Here is a 20,551-nt window from a genome sequence, read left to right on the forward strand (position 1 = left end):
GCGTGAAAGAGGCGAAACCAGGGCGAGGATCTTGGGAGCGGCGTCGGAGCGGCGTTGGAGCGGCGCCAACGTGCATGTACTTCATGCCTCATAAATTGTCTTCCATCAGAGCAGAGGGCTTATTGATCGCCAAAAGACAAACATTCCTCCTCGGGTGTTGAGGACGATGCGCCCGCTTAGCATGCGGGCCCAGGAAGAGCCTCCGGGGTCTCCTCTCTCCGCCCCGGTCCTAATGGGACGCTTTGTGGCGAGCGCGTCAGCCATCATCTCTCCTGCTGGAGGTGGCGTGTCAGGCGGGGGCGGGTCGTGCGGGTTAAACGCTAGCCGGTCGGGCGCATATCTCCCCATCAGCTGGCCCCAGCAGCCTGACGCTGGCAGCCATGAGAGCAGCCCCTCCCCGTCCCCGTCCCCGTCCCTCTAGAACCTCGGGCTTGCTCATGAATCTCAGGCCTCTTCTGGAAGCTGTGATTTCCCAAGAGGCCGTAAATCCGGGTGGGGCTGCGTTGTCCTTCCTGCTGCCCCGCCACACATTTCCCACGTGTTCTTGGACGGCCTGGCGAGGGTGGACCGACATGGAAGTGGAGTGGTCCGTATGCTGGAGTCGCCGGATTCGGTCTTCCGGCTTGGCCGTAAATTGCTGCTGGGGCGCCAGGATGACGTATGTTTAATCTCGGCGAAGAGAAGGTGAGCCAGCAGCAGGTGGCTGGCTCGCCTAGCCTAGCCTAGCCTAGCCTAGCCTCTGACTGGTAGCTTTAATTAGCAGCACATTTAGCCCAGGAAAAAAGCAAACTCCGAGTGTTTTATTGAGTTTTCAAAGCTGGAAGACACGTCCTAATGAGCCGCTGAGGAAACAGCAGGAAAGCATTAGCTCTTGTCTGGGATGCTCCGGTTAGCGGCACCTGATTCAATCACGCCATCCTCCCGTTGTTCCCGTTGTTCCCGTTGTTCCTTCCTCCCACGTTGATAGCAAAGACATCCTTCTTCTTCTTCTTCTTCCCTCTGAGGAGATTAGAAGTGTTTGTGAAATGAAAACAAGGAAAAGGGCGCAGGTTTGTCTTTTTCCCTCCTCGGCCCCCAGCCGTGCCCCCGAAGGAGGCACCGTAGCGCACGCCACGCCACCGTCAGCTGTGTAGGAAGCTAGCGGGGACCTAAGGTCAGCATGTCGGACGGGCTGGGGGCGCCGTGGAGATGATTTATGGCGATCCCGTTAATTAGTGCGCTGCGGCGTGTTAACGTTCCTGCCACGCATCCCTGAGTAGACTTATTAGACCGGCACGGGACGAGCTACGCCGCTCACGACATGATTGGATAAGACAGGAAGCTTTCCCACTCACTGCTGCAAAGTAGTACTACGTGGATTCACTACAGAGTACATACTGTAGTAGCACAGCTAAGACCTAACGACCGCTTACACGAGGTTTGATTTTACAAGAATAAAGTCCAAATATTCCAAAACACAACAAGGAGAAAGCCAAACTCCTCCACAAAGACGAAGAATCTAGTATCCAGGATAGGCTTGGAATGTGAAATATTCATCATAACATGGAAAAATCTGTGATATTAATATAGAAGTAAGTCCAAATATTAGGGGGAAAAGTCATAATATTATGGGAATAAACGCACAAAGATTGTTTAAGCCAGGGGTGCCCATTACGTCCATGGGGTGCCCATTACGTCCATGGGGTGCCCATTACGTCCATGGGGTGCCCATTACGTCCATGGGGTGCCCATTACGTCCATGGGGTGCCCATTACGTCCATGGGGTGCCCATTACGTCCATGGGGTGCCCATTACGTCGATGGGCATGGTTGGTAGATGGCATTGAAAAGGAGTTGGTGTCTTATTGTACTGTACTTATACTACTTACTGTATACTGGTAGATGAGGCCAACACAGCAAATGTTTTGTGATTGGCTGGAGAGTCAGTCCACCTTCCTTTTGCAGGGCGGGACTATCTGCGTGCCGGCCTGTCTTATCCTATGGTGGCGCCTCGCTCTGTGGGTGGGTGGGGTTAGCTGACGGAAAGGCCGAGACCGAGAGATTGACCGATGCTGTTGAGTCGGAACAAACGTGAACATGAACGGACTGACTCGACACGGCTGACCGGGTCGATGCAAGGGGGGGGGATAACAGGCTAACGACCAACTGACCGAAATGAACGGATCTTTTTACTGAATGGTTGACGGAAAAGAACGGTTTTGGCCGCCACTATTTTGGAGGACTTAGCGCAAAGAAATGTGTCTTGCATTTTTAGCGGGTGGTAGATGGTTTTCGTGTCCTCTTGGTCAGTCACATGACCAGTCAGGTGGTCGCGATGTGTCCAGCTGCATACGGTGTTCCCGAGACGAACACGAGAGTCCATGACAGCATGCAGCAGAGAGCGTAGTGGGAGCGAGGGTGGGGGTGGGGGTGGGGGGGTGTATAGACAATGATGGCGTTAAACGTGCTCCTGTCAGGACGCGACCAGACGAGGCTTTACTGACTTTTAGAAACACCACTTCATTGGCTCCTCATCATGAGAGCTTCCAGGATGCTGCTAAAAGCACGCTGACATTATTGCTGGGGTGGCGTGGGGGGGCTAAATGACCGACAAGCTCTTAGCGATGCATTACGGCCGCAGGAAGTCAAGTCAGCTTCCATGCGAGGGTGGAGATTTATAGGAAGATATGAAGACTACGTCGCACTTGGACACGTAACCCTGAAAAGTCTTCCCAAGTCTTCCCTCCGGCCTCCACGAGGCGCAATCGGTGCTGCAGAACGTGGGAACGTCATATTCGGAAATATGATTGATGACATTCCCGTGTGGTGTAGGTTCCACTGTCGGCCAAGGTAGCCAAATGCTGTACGTACTCCAGCCTGAGAAGGAAAGGCGTTCTTGGGGGCAAACAAGGAACACCATGGAAGTCCACCAATTGCGATGCTCCGCTGCCTCCCGAGTTGGTCCATGTAACCAACCCGGGTCACGTGTGGAAACTTCACGGAAGATCAACACTCGTTTCCAGCGACTGGGGCGGGAAGACGCATGCTGGCACGCCACGCCGGGAAAAAGGAAGCAGTCATCGTGAGCGACAGGCAGCAAGCACCAACCGACGCTTGAGCGCGCTCAGCAAAGAACCTTTTGGGGAGGGGGGGTGGGGGGGTCAAGAGGGCAAAATCCTGACAGCGCTTCTTAAAGTCGTCAGGCTGTGAAACTCCAAACTAAGAAGAACTTAAGCAAGACAACAAAGGCCCGACACCCGAATAGAAGCTAATGAAAGTGGCGTCTGGGGGGGCGATGGGGAGGGGTGACAGAGTGATGCTAATCAGATGAGACGTTTGATTGGGCGAGAGCTAAAACTGAAACAAGATGACATCATTCCTCCTACTTCCACACTCGTATTGGAGAAATATCCTTTTTCCCTTCCTGTGTTTTCCACCAATTTGGTGTTTTAGGGTCTGGCATTCCTGGCGCTTCCCCGGGTCACTTGCTAAAACATCCCAAACAGTTGTCTAGCGTGTGTGAAGCTAACAAGCTAACAAGCTAACAAGCTAACCTTCAGATGTTTGGAAACGGTCCAACGTGGCGTCCTGACGCGGCCGTGCCTCATGTGACTTCCAGTCTGTACGCCATCACGCGGTTGCAGACGGAAGCGGATGATGGCGGCTCGCTCGGATGACGGCGGCTCGCTCGGATGACGGCGGCTCGCTCGGATGACGGCGGCTCGCTCGGATGACGGCGGCTCGCTCGGATGACGGCGGCTCGCTCGGATGACGGCGGCTCGCTCGGATGACGCGGCGGCCAATGAGCTGCTTGCTCTGATCACATGGCAATCACATGTCTGTCAGCACGATTGGAGGAGGAGCCTCTTTATTGATGGATTCCACCCTGGTGGAGGTCATGGAGGTCACGGTCCAACCACGCCCTAATTGGCTCGTTATGGTGATTGCCACGGCAACGACACACAAAGACGTGTCATGTGACACCAGCTCGGCCGCTTGTTTTAACAAACGGCGGAGAGATTCTGGAGCGGGACGCTAATGTCGCCTCTCAGGCGAGGGGCGACTTTCAATTAGCCCGACGAGGCTAATTAATGAGCGAGGAGCCAAGCTGCCTGCTCACCGCCGTGACCGGGTGAGAGAGCGTTCCCGTCGCCATGTTGGCGGCGACCTTCACAGATGCCTGATGCCCAAGGTCGCCCTCGTGACCCAACGTTGGGCACGTGGTCCCATCCAGCTGGGGGCAGCAAAGCCCCCCAGGACAGCAATGCCTCAATCACTCCAGCATCATCATCGGGGGTGCATGAGAAAGTGCAGAACTACAACGTACACAAAGTGCTGAGTCAGCATGAAGAGCGCTGACATCGTACGACGCGTCGAGCGTAACACGCGGGACTTTCACTCCGACAGAGCGAGTGCCACCCTGAGCATTGCAGGTTGCCTACAGCCACGCCTGTCAGTGCCAATCTTTATTGATGCAGCGCTAGTTCGTCTGTGGGAGACGCAGTGGATCACCCCCCGAGCCCCCAGGGTACGAATCCTATTCTACAATATGCTGTACTTCCAGCTAGTACCACAGTACTTCCTGCTCTATGAGCCTCAAAGCGCCCGTCGGCGGTGACGTACGCCACGTGTGGAGCATCCTGGACCCCCGCTCCGCTCCTTTGCCGCGCGTCTGCACGTCAAGCCGCGTGGGCGTCCGTGGCGCCCTCGTATTGGCGAGCCGACGCTGGCAGATCCTCTTAAGGCTAAAATGTTTGCACTTGACTGAAAGCACGACGCCCACACGTGGCCCAGCCTTTCACGAGTACTCTTACACAACTTCTACTACTGCAGTATCTCCACCAGCTTGCCTCTCGACTACTGCATGCGTGCGCCCACAGGGGAATGGCTGCAGTGTCGGAGAGATGGAAGAGGCCAGGGTATGAAAGGTGGGGGGGGGTATCTGAAACGTGGATCAGGGTTATGACAACGTGTCAAATAAAAAGGCTGCACGTGAACACCTGCAGGAAAAGGTAGCAGCTGACCTGCACGCTTCACATTTCCTTCGACTTCCGGTTTGGGTGTCGACCTCTAGTCAGAAACTCCATGAGCGTTTCTTTGTATATGCTGACAAAATACATATAGGCAGAGTATACATCCATACATCCATTTTCTATGCCGCTTATCCTCACTAGGGTGGGGGTGCTGGAGCCTACGAGTACGGAGAAAAGCCACGCATGCACGGGGAGAACATGCAAACTCCACACAGAGTGGAGTACAAGTAGAGTGGAGTACAAAAAGAGTATACGTTGACCAAGTACATAGTGTACAAGTACATATAGGAGTATACATTACGATGGCGCTGTACTGGAAGATGTTTTTCTTAAAGTACCCCGCTACTGCACTTGCCTGGGTGTCGGCCCGCTGCGTCCATCCTGGGAAGAGCATTCCCAATCAGGAAAAAAGCTGCAGTTTCCGACAGTAAAGCCAAAAAAGTCGAATGTCGCCCCCTCGGTGAAAACGTGTCCAATGTCAACACCACCCGATGGTGGCGCCGCTATCAACCCCAAAAGTCTACAAAGCCACGCCCCCGGAGGGTGGTGCACACCTCTGTGTAAAAGTAAGCCAGATTGGCGGCCGCCAAAACATGGCCGCCATCAAGCCAAGCGTTTGCTACGGTGTGGCTAGCGGTCCCTAGCTTATGACGACATGCACGTCTCACATCCCGACATCTGCACTTCGGGTATGCTAGCACGTCTTCCGAGGCATTGCCACCCTGGGATAGGCTCCAGCTTTAGGTAGAAAACAACACAGGCGGTGCTGAGCAGCAGCCCCGCCCCCCAGGGGCGGCCTTGTTTGCAGTTTCAGGAAATGCAAGCGGGGCGACGGGGTCATGAGCGCCTTTGAAGATTATGCTAATGGAAGGGGGGGGGGGGGGGGGTGCCAAGATGGGATTGTTTTTCCAATTCATCCGCACGGCTCACATTGGCTACGCCCCCCCCCCCCACTCGAACGCTGAGCATTTCCAGCGGCGTGATGAGGATGAAGAAGAGGAGCCAGCGTGGAAGAAGTAAATAAGACAGCTGCAAGCGAGGCAGATGTCGGCCCCCAAAACAATCATTAGACTTTATTCCGCCACCGCCGCCCCCGCCCCCCCGCCCCTCTGTCCACAAAATGACCATTGAGCAGCACGCAACCAAAGGACCAGATGGCGCCAACATCCTGCGGCGGCGGAGGAAGTCATGCAAATCAGAGCTGTGAAGTTGTCGTCTTTGTGGTGATGATTTTACTGTTTACCAAAAACAAATTACTTCCCAAATTGGTCGCCACGGAGCAGTCGGAATGTTACCTTCAGGGTCATGCTAGCTAGCAAGGTGCTAAGGCGCCGTGCACAAGTGATGTCCGCACCGCCAGTGGTGGGCGTGGCACAGATCACAAGGGATGCAAAACGTGGGAACCTGGGGGGCGGGGCTCATTCAGCCGCTAATGGCCGCCCAATTACGGGACGACCACTCAGACTGTTCCTGAGGCGTCCTGCCAAGACGTTCTGCTTGATGGCGGCCATGTTTTTCTATCATTCCGGTTGTCACAGCGCCACCTTGTGGTGCAGGTGGCAGCACGGAGCAACACAGCAGGTGGAAGAGTGAGATGACACAAACGTTGTCACTGAGCGACCATGGCGGTCGTGGCTTGGTCGCCATATTGCTCTTTGATGCCTAATTGGTCTCCATGTCCGTCCTGGTGTCCTACATAGACGTCAGGCAGGCTGCACGCCACTCTACGTAGCATCTGTCACCATGGAACAGCATCTGAGAAGGTTCTCTCGCACCATCTGGCCTTGCCTGCGTCACGGGACCACCTGTGGGCGACTTGGCTGGTGTTGCCAGCACGGCCCAGCCCCCCCCCAGGCCCCCTTTCACAATAAAACAATCTCCAGAAAGCATGATGTCGGAATAAATACACGTCAATAAGCTCGGCTTCCAAAGGAGTTATTCATATTCTGCTGGTGTCAGCATGCTTGCAAGGTGGGGGGGGGGGGGGGGCATTAGAATATTCTCAAAGGACAGAAAGCCCACATGAATGAATGCTGGCCTTATTTTAGACTCAGACAGGAAGCGAAGGCGCAGTCGACGCTGGCGTCCCATTAGGAGCATCAGCCATTGATGCAGATTCCATGTGATACGATGGGAAGCCGCCGTGGAACTTCTACTGTCACGGATGACATTCCCAGGGGTGCCAACACTGAGGGGATCAATGCGAGCGGTGGGGGGGTGGGGGCACCACCTGTGCTGCCCGGAGCCCCTCTAAAAGCTCCCACGTCTCCTCTGTGGATGGGGACGCCGCCCCCGGGGGATGCATGCTTTGCAGCGGAGCCGGGGGAAGCGGAGCCGGGGGACCACCAGAAAGCCTCGGCGCTCATCCCACCGCTGGGATGAAGGCCTGCTAGCTACCCCGTCTCTTCTTTTTCCGCTGCGCCATCGGATAATTAAGTTCCTGTCGACGGAGCCCGTTAGCAGCGACTCAATGTCACACTGTCCTTGGGACGATCGATCCCGGCCATCGGATACCGGACACCCCGGGGAGGACCCCCGCCTCCGCCATCAGTCACGTGGACGGCCATGACAAGATGTGTGATTGACTCTTCGCCCGCCACCATTTGTCCTGTTGACAATACGACAGCACACACGAGCACATCACGCCAAAGACTGAGTGTGCAAGTGCGCAGCGGGTGAGTGTGCAAGTGCGCAGCGGGTGAGTGTGCAAGAGCGCAGCGGGTGAGTGTGCAAGAGCGCAGCGGGTGAGTGTGCAAGTGCGCAGCGGGTGAGTGTGCAAGAGCGCAGCGGGTGAGTGTGCAAGTGCGCAGCGGGTGAGTGTGCAAGTGCGCAGCGGGTGAGTGTGCAAGAGCGCAGCGGGTGAGTGTGCAAGAGCGCAGCGGGTGAGTGTGCAAGTGCGCAGCGGGTGAGTGTGTGGGTGAGTGAGCATCAGGCCAATGTTGGACATTCCTAAACCAATCACGGAAGCTTTAGCACCGTCTCCCTTCCCGCCCGCGCTTGGAAGCTATCGAGCCGCCATCTTCCCGGATCTCATCCTAATCCAATCAAACGCCTCCTGGGGGAAACCGTGCTGTGTCCATTTGCAAAGGAGGAAATATGTGGAAATCAATGCCCCTCCGAACCCCCCCCCCCCCAACTTGCAAAAGTTGCCAAAGCAAATGAGATCTTTTTTGATGCTCCCAGCTGGGAGGGGAAAAGCCAAACCCTCAGTAGGGCGGCCATGTTGTCCTGCTTTTCCCTTCCATCCAGGACGTGCAGCTTTGATGGCGCCGCGTGGCGATCGCTGCTGGAGAAACACTCGCATTCATTTGCAGCGCGGAGCTGGGGAATTCCACACTCGGCTCATTAAGGAAAGCTCCCGTTGGAATTCCTCCTAACCAACATGGCCACCAAATGCGGCTGTGCCTTTAAAGCTTCAATCAGTAACAGTAGTAACAGCTTCAGTGCCACCTCGGCTTGTACAGAGCAGCTGTTGCCATGGAGACAGTCCTGGAGCAGCCATGTTGGAATGATAGCATCGCAGCTAATGCTAATTTGACAGAGTTGGTCATGCTAACATTGTTAGCATTTCATTCTGATTTGTTAGCTTGCACGACAAAACAAGAGTATTCCCTTGTCGCTAGGCAGAGTTCATAGCACTCAACTCAATACGCAGGCCCTTCCCATCCAGAGAATTCAACGCTCCAATATGAGCAACGTGCACCATGCTCCTGTTGCGTTCCTCAGGAAAGGAAAAGCTCGTACACGTGTTGGGTTCCTTATTTTCTTCCCACCAAAAGGGATCACCAGGAGGACACGTTTTAACTCAATGGGGATTTTTTTTTCTTCAACAGATTTGTCCACAAATAATCGGTTATAAACCAGAAAATAAAGACATTGGTGTAACAGTGAAAACATTGAATAATACCACTGTACATAGCACACTACATGTATTTGCATTAATATACATCAACTGTTTACATCACTGTTTTTATTCTAATTTTACAAGTTATAAGTAGGATAAATGAGAGTTAATCTAGGTTGTCAAGATAAACTCATCAAATATTAGCGGTAAGTATTGTGGTGTACCGTGTAGTTTTATATAGTAACACCGCACATAGAAATCCCCCAACGATGACAAATAAATGACCACATTACCCGGCATGCAGTGCAAACGGGATCGCAACCAATCAGAAGCTACAACCAGCACCACAAACCGGAAGTATCCTTGTCTCAGTCAACGCGCTACAAAACAACGCTACGTGGATTCTATTAAGCCAACGTCATTAAATATACAAGCCTGCACACGAATGGCGCACATAGGCGCCAGCCGCACCACAAACGGATATAAATGTTAGCTTACCGGTGGCGTCTCCTCCCGACAAGTCGACCTGCCGACTTGTGCTCGCTTTCGCTCATAGCCTGCTCACTCGTTTCCGCCCCGGCGTTCAACCAATCAGCTTTCACATCGGGCAAGGGATCCGCCCACTACACACCTGCATCCCCCACCGTTAATCACCCCCATGCGACCGTGGAAAAAAACACTCAGAGATGGCCGAGGGTAGAGTATATAGATATTATATATGACATATGGGGATATGCTCTATATAGTATATGGATTTTACATAAATGCATATATATATATATATATATATATATATATATATATATATATATATGTATGTATATATACATATACATATATATACATATATATATATGTACATGAATATTACATACAGGATATATGCATATGAATATTATATATTACATATGGGAAGCGGTAAACGATGGCGGGCGATGACTGCATCCAGATACTCGTCTTATGAAAAACAGAAGTATGGGATGATATGGATGCATTCAAGGGCTGCGCGTGTTGCTGAAGGTCCAAGTGGGAAGGTGGGAAAAAGACGAAAGACAGGAACTACGTGGTATTTTATGGATATGGATTTGGATATTGCAAATATGGGCCATTGGAAAAACAATTTAACATGTTTTGTACGTTTAATGCAAGCGGTGCTTTGTCCCACGTTGTTTGACGGTCCTTGAACGCCGCATGTCAGCCCTATACTTGAGCGTATGCGGGGAAGCATCAGGCTGAGGCGGGAAGACGGCCATCAGCCAGTCCAGGCTGGGACTGGTGGATGGGGGCTCAAACGCTGACATGCATATTTAAGATGTCAAGGCGTGGAAGGTTTGATTCCGCATTTCATTTCCTCTCTGGGTGGAATGGAGAAAGGGTGGATGACGCCTTACATTGTACTTGTTAGTAAAGCCTAACGTGATGGCCACGTTTTGACCTTGGAACAGATGATTCCCACCTTCCCTACTGTTTGAGAAATTAGGGCAGCGTCCCGTCGTCCCGTCGTCCCGTCGTCCCGTCGTCTTCTGCTGACCTGCGACGCCTCATCAATCAGCTGCTGCTCACTGAACAACATTGTTGTCCTTCCTCTTCCAGGAAAAGGCCCGAGGCGCGTCTTGCTGCAGCTATGCTAACGGGAGGAAGGGACATTCCTCCTGCTTTCCACGTGCCGAGCGCCTGTGGATGAGTGGGAATGTAGGGAATCCTGCTGCACACGGAGAGGAGGATATCGGGTCCTCCACCTGATGGGTGCCCACTTCAAGCGGCCTTTCCAATTAGGACGCCAGCACGCACGCCAGAGCGGCGAGGAGGCGACGCGTGACCGCTCGTGATTGAAGCCTCTTTGGCTAGCAGGCGCCATCATCTTGGCCGAGCATCTTTGCTCACAACGATGAACAAACGTAGAGAAGTGTGACCACAGAGGCAGCAGGAAGCAGAAGGACATTCCAGCCTGAAGAAGAAGGATGTTGTTGGCTGGATTGGAGGACGCCAACGGGTTAGCATCCAGCTAATCAATGCAACGCCATGAACGCTGGCTGAAAGACGGCAACGCTTCAATGGCCTCCCGCCTTATTGACTGGCCTCATCCAGACGCTGCTTCAGCTGGCCTGTTCCTCTATCTTACGCTCAGGCGGCATATGTGCAAAAGTCATGGGACGCGTCTCCACAGTCATCCGTCATCCTTTTTCCATCCGGGTCTAAATTAAACTAGCATGATGTTACAATGGAATGTCAGCATGACAGCTAGGTTAAACTAGCATGATGTTACAATGGAATGTTAGCGTGACAACTAGGCCAAGCTAGCATGATGTTGCAATGGAATGTTAGCGTGACAGCTAGATTAAACTAGCATGATGTTGCAATGGAATGTTAGCGTGACAGCTAGATTAAACTAGCATGATGTTACAATGGAATGTTAGCATGACGACTACGTTAAACTAGCATGATGTTACAATGGAATGTTAGCGTGACAACTAGGCCAAGCTAGCATGATGTTACAATGGAATGTTAGCATGACAACTAGGCCAAGCTAGCATGATGTTGCAATGAAACGTTAGCGTGACGACTACGTTAAACTAGCATAATGTTACAATGGAATGTTAGCGTGACAGCTAGGTTAAACTAGCATGATGTTACAATGGAATGTTAGCGTGACAGCTAGGTTAAACTAGCATAATGTTACAATGGAATGTTAGCGTGACAGCTAGGTTAAACTAGCATGATGTTACAATGAAATGTTAGCGTGACAGCTAGGTTAAACTAGCATGATGTTACAATGGAATGTTAGCGTGACAGCTAGGTTAAACTAGCATGATGTTACAATGGAATGTTAGCGTGACAGCTAGGTTAAACTAGCATGATGTTACAATGAAATGTTAGCGTGACAGCTAGGTTAAACTAGCATGATGTTACAATGGAATGTTAGCGTGACAGCTAGGTTAAACTAGCATGATGTTACAATGAAATGTTAGCGTGACAGCTAGGTTAAACTAGCATGATGTTACAATGGAATGTTAGCGTGACAGCTAGGTTAAACTAGCATGATGTTACAATGGAATGTTAGCATGAGGACTAAGTGAAGCAGGATTGGGTAAACATCACGCCTTTGCTCCCTTGCTATTTGTAATTGACCCAGCCCCCCCCCCCCCCCCAAGCTAAATGACAGGTAGTCAATGACCCCTCCTTGCAAAGCTGGCTCTCCTACTGAGTCAGCAACAAAGTGGTTTCCCAACTTAGAAGAAGACAAAGAAGTTCCCTGCGGGTCTGCTGGTGGAACACAGAGTGAGGAGGAGGTGGCTGAGGCTAAGGCCAAGGAGGAGAGGAAGGTGCCATGGACGCCATGGGTGCCATGGGTGCCATGGGTGCCATGGGTGCCATGGACGCCATGGGTGCCATGGACGCCATGGGTGCCATGGGTGCCATGGGTGCCAGGATAGGAGCTAGCAATGCTTTATTTACACGTAGCATGACAGCATGCAGGAGCATTCCACACTCAACTGCAGCAGACGGCAGCGGATGAAGACCAAAGAAAGAGGGGTGGAAGGAGGTGGGGGGGGGGGGGGGCAACAAGCAGAAGAGACGACGTGAGCAGACTACCTGACACACTCAGCCTGATCACAAAATGGCTTCCCTGATTCCAATCAACTGGGGAGAAAGATGCAGGGAAGTCAGTCTTTGGATTCTTCTAGTCGTACCCTCTAGTCAGTCTTTGGATTCTTCTAGTCGTACCCTCTAGTCAGTCTTTGGATTCTTCTAGTCGTACCCTCTAGTCAGTCTTTGGATTCTTCTAGTCGTACCCTCTAGTCAGTCTTTGGATCCTGGTCCGTCACGCTGACTACAAAAGATGAACCCTGAACTTGAACAATATGATTGTGAAAGGAAACGGCAGTGAAAGAAGGGATTACCTCCATTGCTTCAGTGGAGTGTATCATTGTGTGTGTGTGTGTGTGTGTGTGTGTGTGTGTGTGTGTGTGTGTGTGTGTACAGGCAGGCGTGTGAGTGTAAATTAGCGGCGGTGATAAAGATGGCGGCACGGCGGCGGGGAGGAGAGATGGTGCTGATTATCCAGCCTGATGACGGCACTGTTGGAGCTTTTCATCATGGAGGAGGAGGCGAACGGCAAAGCCGATGACAACACTCGAAAAGAAGGAAGTCCCCACATGCCCCCCCCCCCAGACCGGATTCAAACCACCACTTTTCATTTGAGGCGGATTGCAGCCCGCACACTCATATCCTGACTTACTATGGAAGAACGGCAGCGACAAGCATCCAGGATGCATTTTAAGCTCTGATTAGCAAGATGGGCTTTCTAACAACTGTCATGTTATGATATTATTATGATATTATTATGATATTATTATGATATTATTGTGATATTATTATGATATTATTATGATATTATTATGATATTATTATGATATTATTATGATATTATTATGATATTATTATGATATTATTATGATATTATTATGATCCCTGACCAATGGCAACAGAGTGGGCGTGGTCGGGGAGGAGGCAGCGGATGGGTTTTGGCGAAATGGAGAAGAAAGCAGATGAACGCAACCACTGTGGTTGAAAGCACCAAATGAAAGGGCCGCTTATGAACGTGATCATATTGATCATATTGATCATATTGATCATATTGATCATATTGATCATATTGATCATATTGATCATATTGATCATATAAGCTTTCAGGTATATTAAACATACGTTGACATGGAATCAATGGCAAAAAGCATAAATAAAAGCAAGGCGATGGATCCCCTATGCAAAGCTTTCAAGCTGCGCCGCTAGTGACGCTAACAGCGATGCTTCAGCTTTGCTAGCGCCGTTTCTTTTATCGATGTGTTTCCAAAGTAAGCTCCATAAATACTGCTTTTATAGTACTTGTACTACACATGGATGGTGCAGGCGCTCCGAGCGGGTAATGTACGGCCGGGTCATCCGTCAACACGCCGTAATTAACCGGACGGCCCCCGAACGCCGCCTCCAGGACACCGTTAACCCCCCGCATCGCCTAACAAGGCGGTGCAAACGCCCAGCGAATATATCGACAAACACGCGTCGGCGACGGGAGAAAATCCATTTCATGAATATTGGATCTGATTAGGACGCTTCGCTTTTAATGAGGCAACGTCCGCACGCGTCAAGCTTTCCACAGACGCCACCGCCTGCTTCACCCCCCCCCCCCCCCCCCCCGTAACCTGTAGACATAGAATGAGCGTATGTGAAGAACAGGAAGGAAATGGTCCAGATGTCATATTCCAAGGCGTGTGGCGTCGGCAGGTGGGAAGGTCAAAAAGGAGACGCCAACTGCGAGCGGACGAACGGAAGGAGCGAATCGGCTGAGGAGGAAAGAGCCAACGGTTGTGGGGACGGCGTGGGGCGTGGCAACACAAGATGAAGATGGCGGAGACAAACGTGCGCCATATGGCAGGCCGCGCACGTCCGTGCCGGCTTGTTTTATTTATTAGCCGTGTTTTCACCTTCATTTCATGCCTTCCTGCCTTCCTCCCTTCCTGCCTTCCTGCCTTCCTCCCTTCCTGCCTTCCTGCCTTCCTCCCTTCCTGCCTTCCTGCCTTCCTCCCTTCCTGCCTTCCTCCCTTCCTGCCTTCCTCCCTTCCTGCCGTCCTCCCTTCCTGCCGTCCTCCCTTCCTGCCTTCCTGCCGTCCTCCCTTCCTGCCTTCCTGCCTTCCTCCCTTCCTCCCTTCCTGCCTTCCTGCCGTCCTCCCTTCCTGCCTTCCTGCCTTCCTCCCTTCCTCCCTTCCTGCCTTCCTGCCTTCCTCCCTTCCTCCCTTCCTGCCTTCCTCCCTTCCTCCCTTCCTCCCTTCCTGCCTTCCTGCCTTCCTCCCTTCCTGCCTTCCTGCCTTCCTGCCTTCCTCCCTTCCTGCCTTCCTGCCTTCCTCCCTTCCTGCCTTCCTGCCTTCCTCCCTTCCTGCCTTCCTGCCTTCCTCCCTTCCTCCCTTCCTGCCTTCCTGCCTTCCTGCCTTCCTCCCTTCCTCCCTTCCTGCCTTCCTCCCTTCCTCCCTTCCTGCCTTCCTGCCTTCCTGCCTTCCTCCCTTCCTGCCTTCCTCCCTTCCTCCCTTCCTGCCTTCCTCCACCTGCTCCTCCGCCACATCATCAATCCTCTGCAGGAATCAATGCAGGTGATTAACAAGCCATTAACTCCATCTTGGACTTTTTCACTACTTTCTATACTTTCCTTTGTTGGCACACTGGCTCTCTTTTCATCCCACATCATCCCTAATCCCTCACACCCTGGGACATCATTCCCAAGCACATGGACTCCTACCTGCCCACTCACCCACTCACCCACTCACCTGTTCATTCATTCAGTCATTCACTTTCACTCACTCACTCAGTTATTCATTCACTCACTCACTCACTCATTCACTCACTCATTCATTCACTCACTCATTCACTCATTCATTCACTCATTCACTCACTCATTCACTCACTCATTCATTCACTCATTCACTCACTCATTCCTCCATGATTTATGGAGTAACGCGGTGACAAAGTGGAAGTGCAGTAAAGGAGGTCGTTAGCGGCAAGAAGACCATGGCTGATGAGTAGAATCTGATAAGATGATGTTGATGAATGAATGATGAAAGCCTTTGGATCCTCATCTTCATCCTCATCCTTTCATGCAGTATCCATCATTCATCTTCATCTACCACTCATTAGCATCCATTGTTGCCATTTCCAGGAATATTATCACAGGAATAACGCAGCTAGCGAAGTCAAAGGATGACTTTTCTTTGGTAATAGCAGCTATATTACAGTACTTTTACTTTAGACTACTTTATTCCGAGAATGACTACAGTATTACAGTTGTACCTTGTGGTATTACCAGCATATTGGTACTAGCATCACACGATAGCGGCCAATACAATGACCGCCGTGTATTATTGGTACTAGCATCACACGATAGCGGCCAATACAAAGACCGCCGTGTATTATTGGTACTAGCATCACACGATAGCGGCCAATACAATGACCGCCGTGTATTATTGGTACTAGCATCACACGATAGCGGCCAATACAAAGACCGCCGTGTATTATTGGTACTAGCATCACACGATAGCGGCCAATACAATGACCGCCGTGTATTATTGGTACTAGCATCACACGATAGCGGCCAATACAATGACCGCCGTGTATTATTGGTACTAGCATCACACGATAGCGGCCAATACAATGACCGCCGTGTATTATTGGTACTAGCATCACACGATAGCGGCCAATACAAAGACCGCCGTGTATTATTTAGAATTCTCCGTTGGCCCCAAATTGGCCTGGCGGTTTTCCAAGTCAACTTTTGTGTTTTTTGCATGAGAAGTCAACGGTGTTGTGGTCGTTTGGGGCAGCAGATCTTAATGGAAGCCCAGAGTCAATAAAGCTTGATTGTGATGGATTGAGCGGAGGATGAGCGGCGTCAGGCTGATGAAGAAAACACCTGCATTGTCTGCCCGCATTTGTCATGTCTGATTGAGCCGCCTCCCCCTGGAATACACATCAATTGTGATTAGCGCCGTCCGAGCTCACGCCGCAAACAAACGTGGCTGTCGGCGTGATGGAGCAGATACAAACGCCGCTCGGGCGCCCCCTCGGCACATTCATCACACCTTATCTGGTGTAAATCCTTCTTCAAGTCGCTAACGTCAATGCAGCAAGGTGTGAGTTATTCATTCAATATTGGTGGAGAACACCGCCAGCGTCTTCTGGGAACGTTCTCTCCTTCCGCGGCAACTGAAGCGAGCCGGCTTTGTCGCTTCCTTCTCTATGACTGGATAGGACAGCCCTCTGAAAGGACATCACGCTCCAGGATGAATTCCGAAGGCTTCCTGACACTCCGCCGTCACCGAGACAGCGTGCGTCCCTCAGAGCAACTCGCCGGGAAAAAGCCTACAGCATCAGGATACGCCCATCAGGGTCTTTATGCCACCAGGCATCCATTTCCGTCATTCGCTCGTCTCCAAAACACCAGTCAAATCCACCCGTACCGATCGCATGGATCGATGAAACACATCCATGGTGGGTGCTGTCGGCCGGGGGGGCGAATGGGGGGAAACGTTAGGACAATTCCACGGTCCGCTGATCACCTCTGAGCCCAAAAGAGGATGAGATGCCTTCTTGAAAGGAAAGGTACATTGGAACGTGCTAACATGCTACCGCTACTAGCATCAATGATGCTAATGGTAATGGAATAAGTAACTGCCTTCTTGAAAGGAAAGGTACATTGGAACGTGCTAACATGCTACCGCTACTAGCATCAATGATGCTAATGGTAATGGAATAAGTAACTGCCTTCTTGAAAGGAAAGGTACATTGGAACGTGCTAACATGCTACCGCTACTAGCATCAATGATGCTAACACGGTAATGGAATAAGTAACTGCCTTCTTGAAAGGAAAGGTACATTGGAACGTGCTAACATGCTACCGCTACTAGCATCAATGATGCTAACACGGTAATGGAATAAGTAACTGCTATCAATGTTATTGTGCGGACGTCAACAACGCTACTTTTGTGGGGCTAATGTATGAAAACAGTACAGTAACAGTATGAAAATGTACTGGGGCTAGCGCTACGGGGGCTAGCATGCTACAGCTAATAACGATGGTAAATGAAAAAGTAAAAAGGTTATGTTACCATTCATGGGGCAGAGTCGCCTTTTAATGGCGTCGTATGTAGAAGGCTTTCTCCTGGAGGTGACGACGGTAAGAATCTCAAGCGCGTGTAATGGCCGTCAGCGGCGCCAAGGACGATAAAGAGTGTTTGCGTCGGCCCTGCTGGTGCGTATTGACGGGTCAGCAAAATGAGGCTGTGTTGCAGCACGGCTGCCCAACATTAAGCAGCTGATTGGCCTTTTCTGACTCCATTATTTCTCCATGGAAGTGGAGGTCCGCTAGGTGCATTGAGGTTACAGATGCTAACCCCGACCTTAGCCATATGGTGCAACATGATCTTCTTGTTTGATCTCCTTGCACAGTGATGCCTTATTTCTATTTCCCGTGTTGACGCCGTAACATCCACCGGCACCATTCTTTTGGAGGCCACTTCCACTCGGAGTGAATAACACGCTCCGCAAGGACGCTTGAAAAGACGCCGGCATCGGCGTGGAGCCGACTCGTCACTTAGAACAAAAGCCCAAAGGCCTTCATGTTTGCTAGCGCTCCAACGTAAACAAGTCAAGAGAAACAAAAGGTGTGACGGAAGAGCTTTCACCTTCTTCTTCAGGTGTCTCCATTATGCACTGAACTTCATGAAGGGGAGAGGCGGGGTCATTCGGTCATTCAATGGAAATGGAGGTGATGAAATCAGTCCAGTCAAGACAGAAGTCATCAACAATGATTATTTCCATGAGTCCATCGTCCATTTCCATTGATCCAGATTTGATGTATTGATTTCAGCGTCCATCACTCCTCACGTGACCTCACGTGACCTCACGTGACCTCACGTGACCTCACGTGACCTCACGTGACCTTTGACTTGTCATGGCTAAACACCAACCCCCACAGCCTGCTACCATGTGAGCTCGTGTCCCTTTGCTATGTTTTACTCCCACCCAGCTCTCCTTCTTCTTCCTTCCAAGCTCTGCTGATGAAATATTTATTGATCTGTTTTCCTCACTTTTACTGAGGCTATGAAGGTACGAGGCTATGGTATGGGGGTATGAAGGTATGATGGTATGAGGCTATGGTATGAAGGTATGAAGGTATGATGGTATGAGAGTATGGTATGAAGGTATGAAGGTATGAGGCTATGGTATGGGGGTATGAAGGTATGATGGTATGAGGCTATGGTATGAAGGTATGAAGGTACGAGGCTATGGTATGGGGGTATGAAGGTATGATGGTATGAGGCTATGGTATGAAGGTATGAAGGTACGAGGCTATGGTATGGGGGTATGAAGGTATGATGGTATGAGGCTATGGTATGAAGGTATGAAGGTACGAGGCTATGGTATGGGGGTATGAAGGTATGAGGCTATGGTATGAAGGTATGATGGTATGAGGCTATGGTATGAAGGTATGATGGTATGAGGCTATGGTATGAAGGTATGATGGTATGAGGCTATGGTATGAAGGTATGAAGGTATGAGGCTATGGTATGGGGGTATGAAGGTATGATGGTATGAGAGTATGGTGGTATGATGCTATGGTATGAGGCTATGAAGGTATGATGGTATGAGATTGTATTGGCTATATGAGGGTAGGATTTGGACATTTTTGGCAAGGCTGAATGAGGAAAAGCTTAGCGGAACTGGAAGATGGAATACGAGGAATACGAGGAATACGAGGAATACGAGGAATACGAGGAATACGAGGAATACGAGGAATACGAGGAATACGAGGAATACGAGGAATACGAGGAATACGAGGAATACGAGGAATACGAGGAATACGAGGGTGAGTGGGTGCCACACAGCTTCATGTATTCATCAAGCAGTGACCAGTGGCACCATACTTCATGCTTGCTGTGATAAAAAGCGGGTGCGGGGGCGGGGGCGTGGGCGTGGGGGGGGCAAGAGGAGCAGAGAGAGCTGAGATGCAATCTTTGCGTTCCCACTAAGCGTATTGTGTTTGCGTGCGTCCTGCAGAGCCATCCGTCTGCTCGCCGCCACCAAGCGTGACCGCCGGCCGGCCCCTCGTGTTCCATGGAGGCGGGGGGGGGGGGGGGGGGGGGGGGGGGGCAACCACTGCTGGTTGTTAACCTGGCATCTTATTGCACTGACACATCAATTACTGTTATTAAGGGTGGGGGTCGTTTATTTATACAGTGATTTCCCACAGGATGGAGGCGGGACTAATTGTGGCAGGTGCGTGTGTGTATTTGTGTGTCTTTTTTGTGTGTGTTTTTGCATTGCATGCCCGGATGGGGGTGGGGGGTGGGGGTGGGGGTGGGGGGCGTGAGCTTAATCACGGTGCAATGCCGAGTATGTCTTACACAACTCAGACGTACGGGACGTCCCACAGCAAGCTTTGAGAAAGCTAACGTGGATTCCTTCTCACAAACAAGCAAAGTGGCTCACTTTCACTTTCACTTTCACTTTCACTTTCACTCTTTAAGGTTGCTGGCTAAATCGCCCGACATGTCAAGTAGCATCCTTGACGATTTGCTTGTGAATGTCAATCGGTACGTTATACCGACACCTGCTGGACTCCAGAGGAAGTGCTGAAACCAACACGCTAGCTTGTGCTTCCCGTCTGGGAATCCATTCCATCATTCCTGACTCATGGAAGCAGCACTCCGGCCTGGGAACTTCCCAGTTGCCGTGTAAAAAAGCAGGCTTCGCTACACATCTTAAAATTTAGCCTGGAGCGCTGACAGCTTTCTGTCAGAATACGCAAACGTTTGGTTCCTGAAAAGTACCATCATTGTACCACCATTTGCCAGAATACAAAAACACAAGTAGTACACAACAACACACACACTTCCTACAAGCACCGTGTGTAGTGTGTGTAGTGTAGTGTGTGTAGTGTAGTGTGTGTAGTGTAGTGTGTGTAGTGTAGTGTGTGTAGTGTAGTGTGTGTAGTGTAGTGTGTGTAGTATGGTGTGTGTAGGTTCCAGCACTACTGGGGTCGCACATGCTTACTTCTAAATGTTCAAATGGAAAGGGGTGTCCAAAGTGTGGCCTGCGGCCTGCGGCTTGCAACGCTTCCTAAGAATCCAATCTAACAAGGCAAGTAA

At 51.0% G+C, this 20,551-nt stretch overlaps 1 protein-coding gene across 5 annotated transcripts in view; it reads right to left on the reverse strand.

Moving 5' to 3' along the window:
* Positions 1 to 20,551, reverse strand: part of iglon5 (IgLON family member 5) — a 75,697-nt gene that overhangs the window by 53,502 nt on the left and 1,644 nt on the right. The window lies entirely within an intron of this gene.

This window comes from Doryrhamphus excisus, chromosome 10 (assembly GCF_030265055.1).
Source record: "Doryrhamphus excisus isolate RoL2022-K1 chromosome 10, RoL_Dexc_1.0, whole genome shotgun sequence".
Lineage (NCBI taxonomy): Eukaryota > Metazoa > Chordata > Actinopteri > Syngnathiformes > Syngnathidae > Doryrhamphus > Doryrhamphus excisus.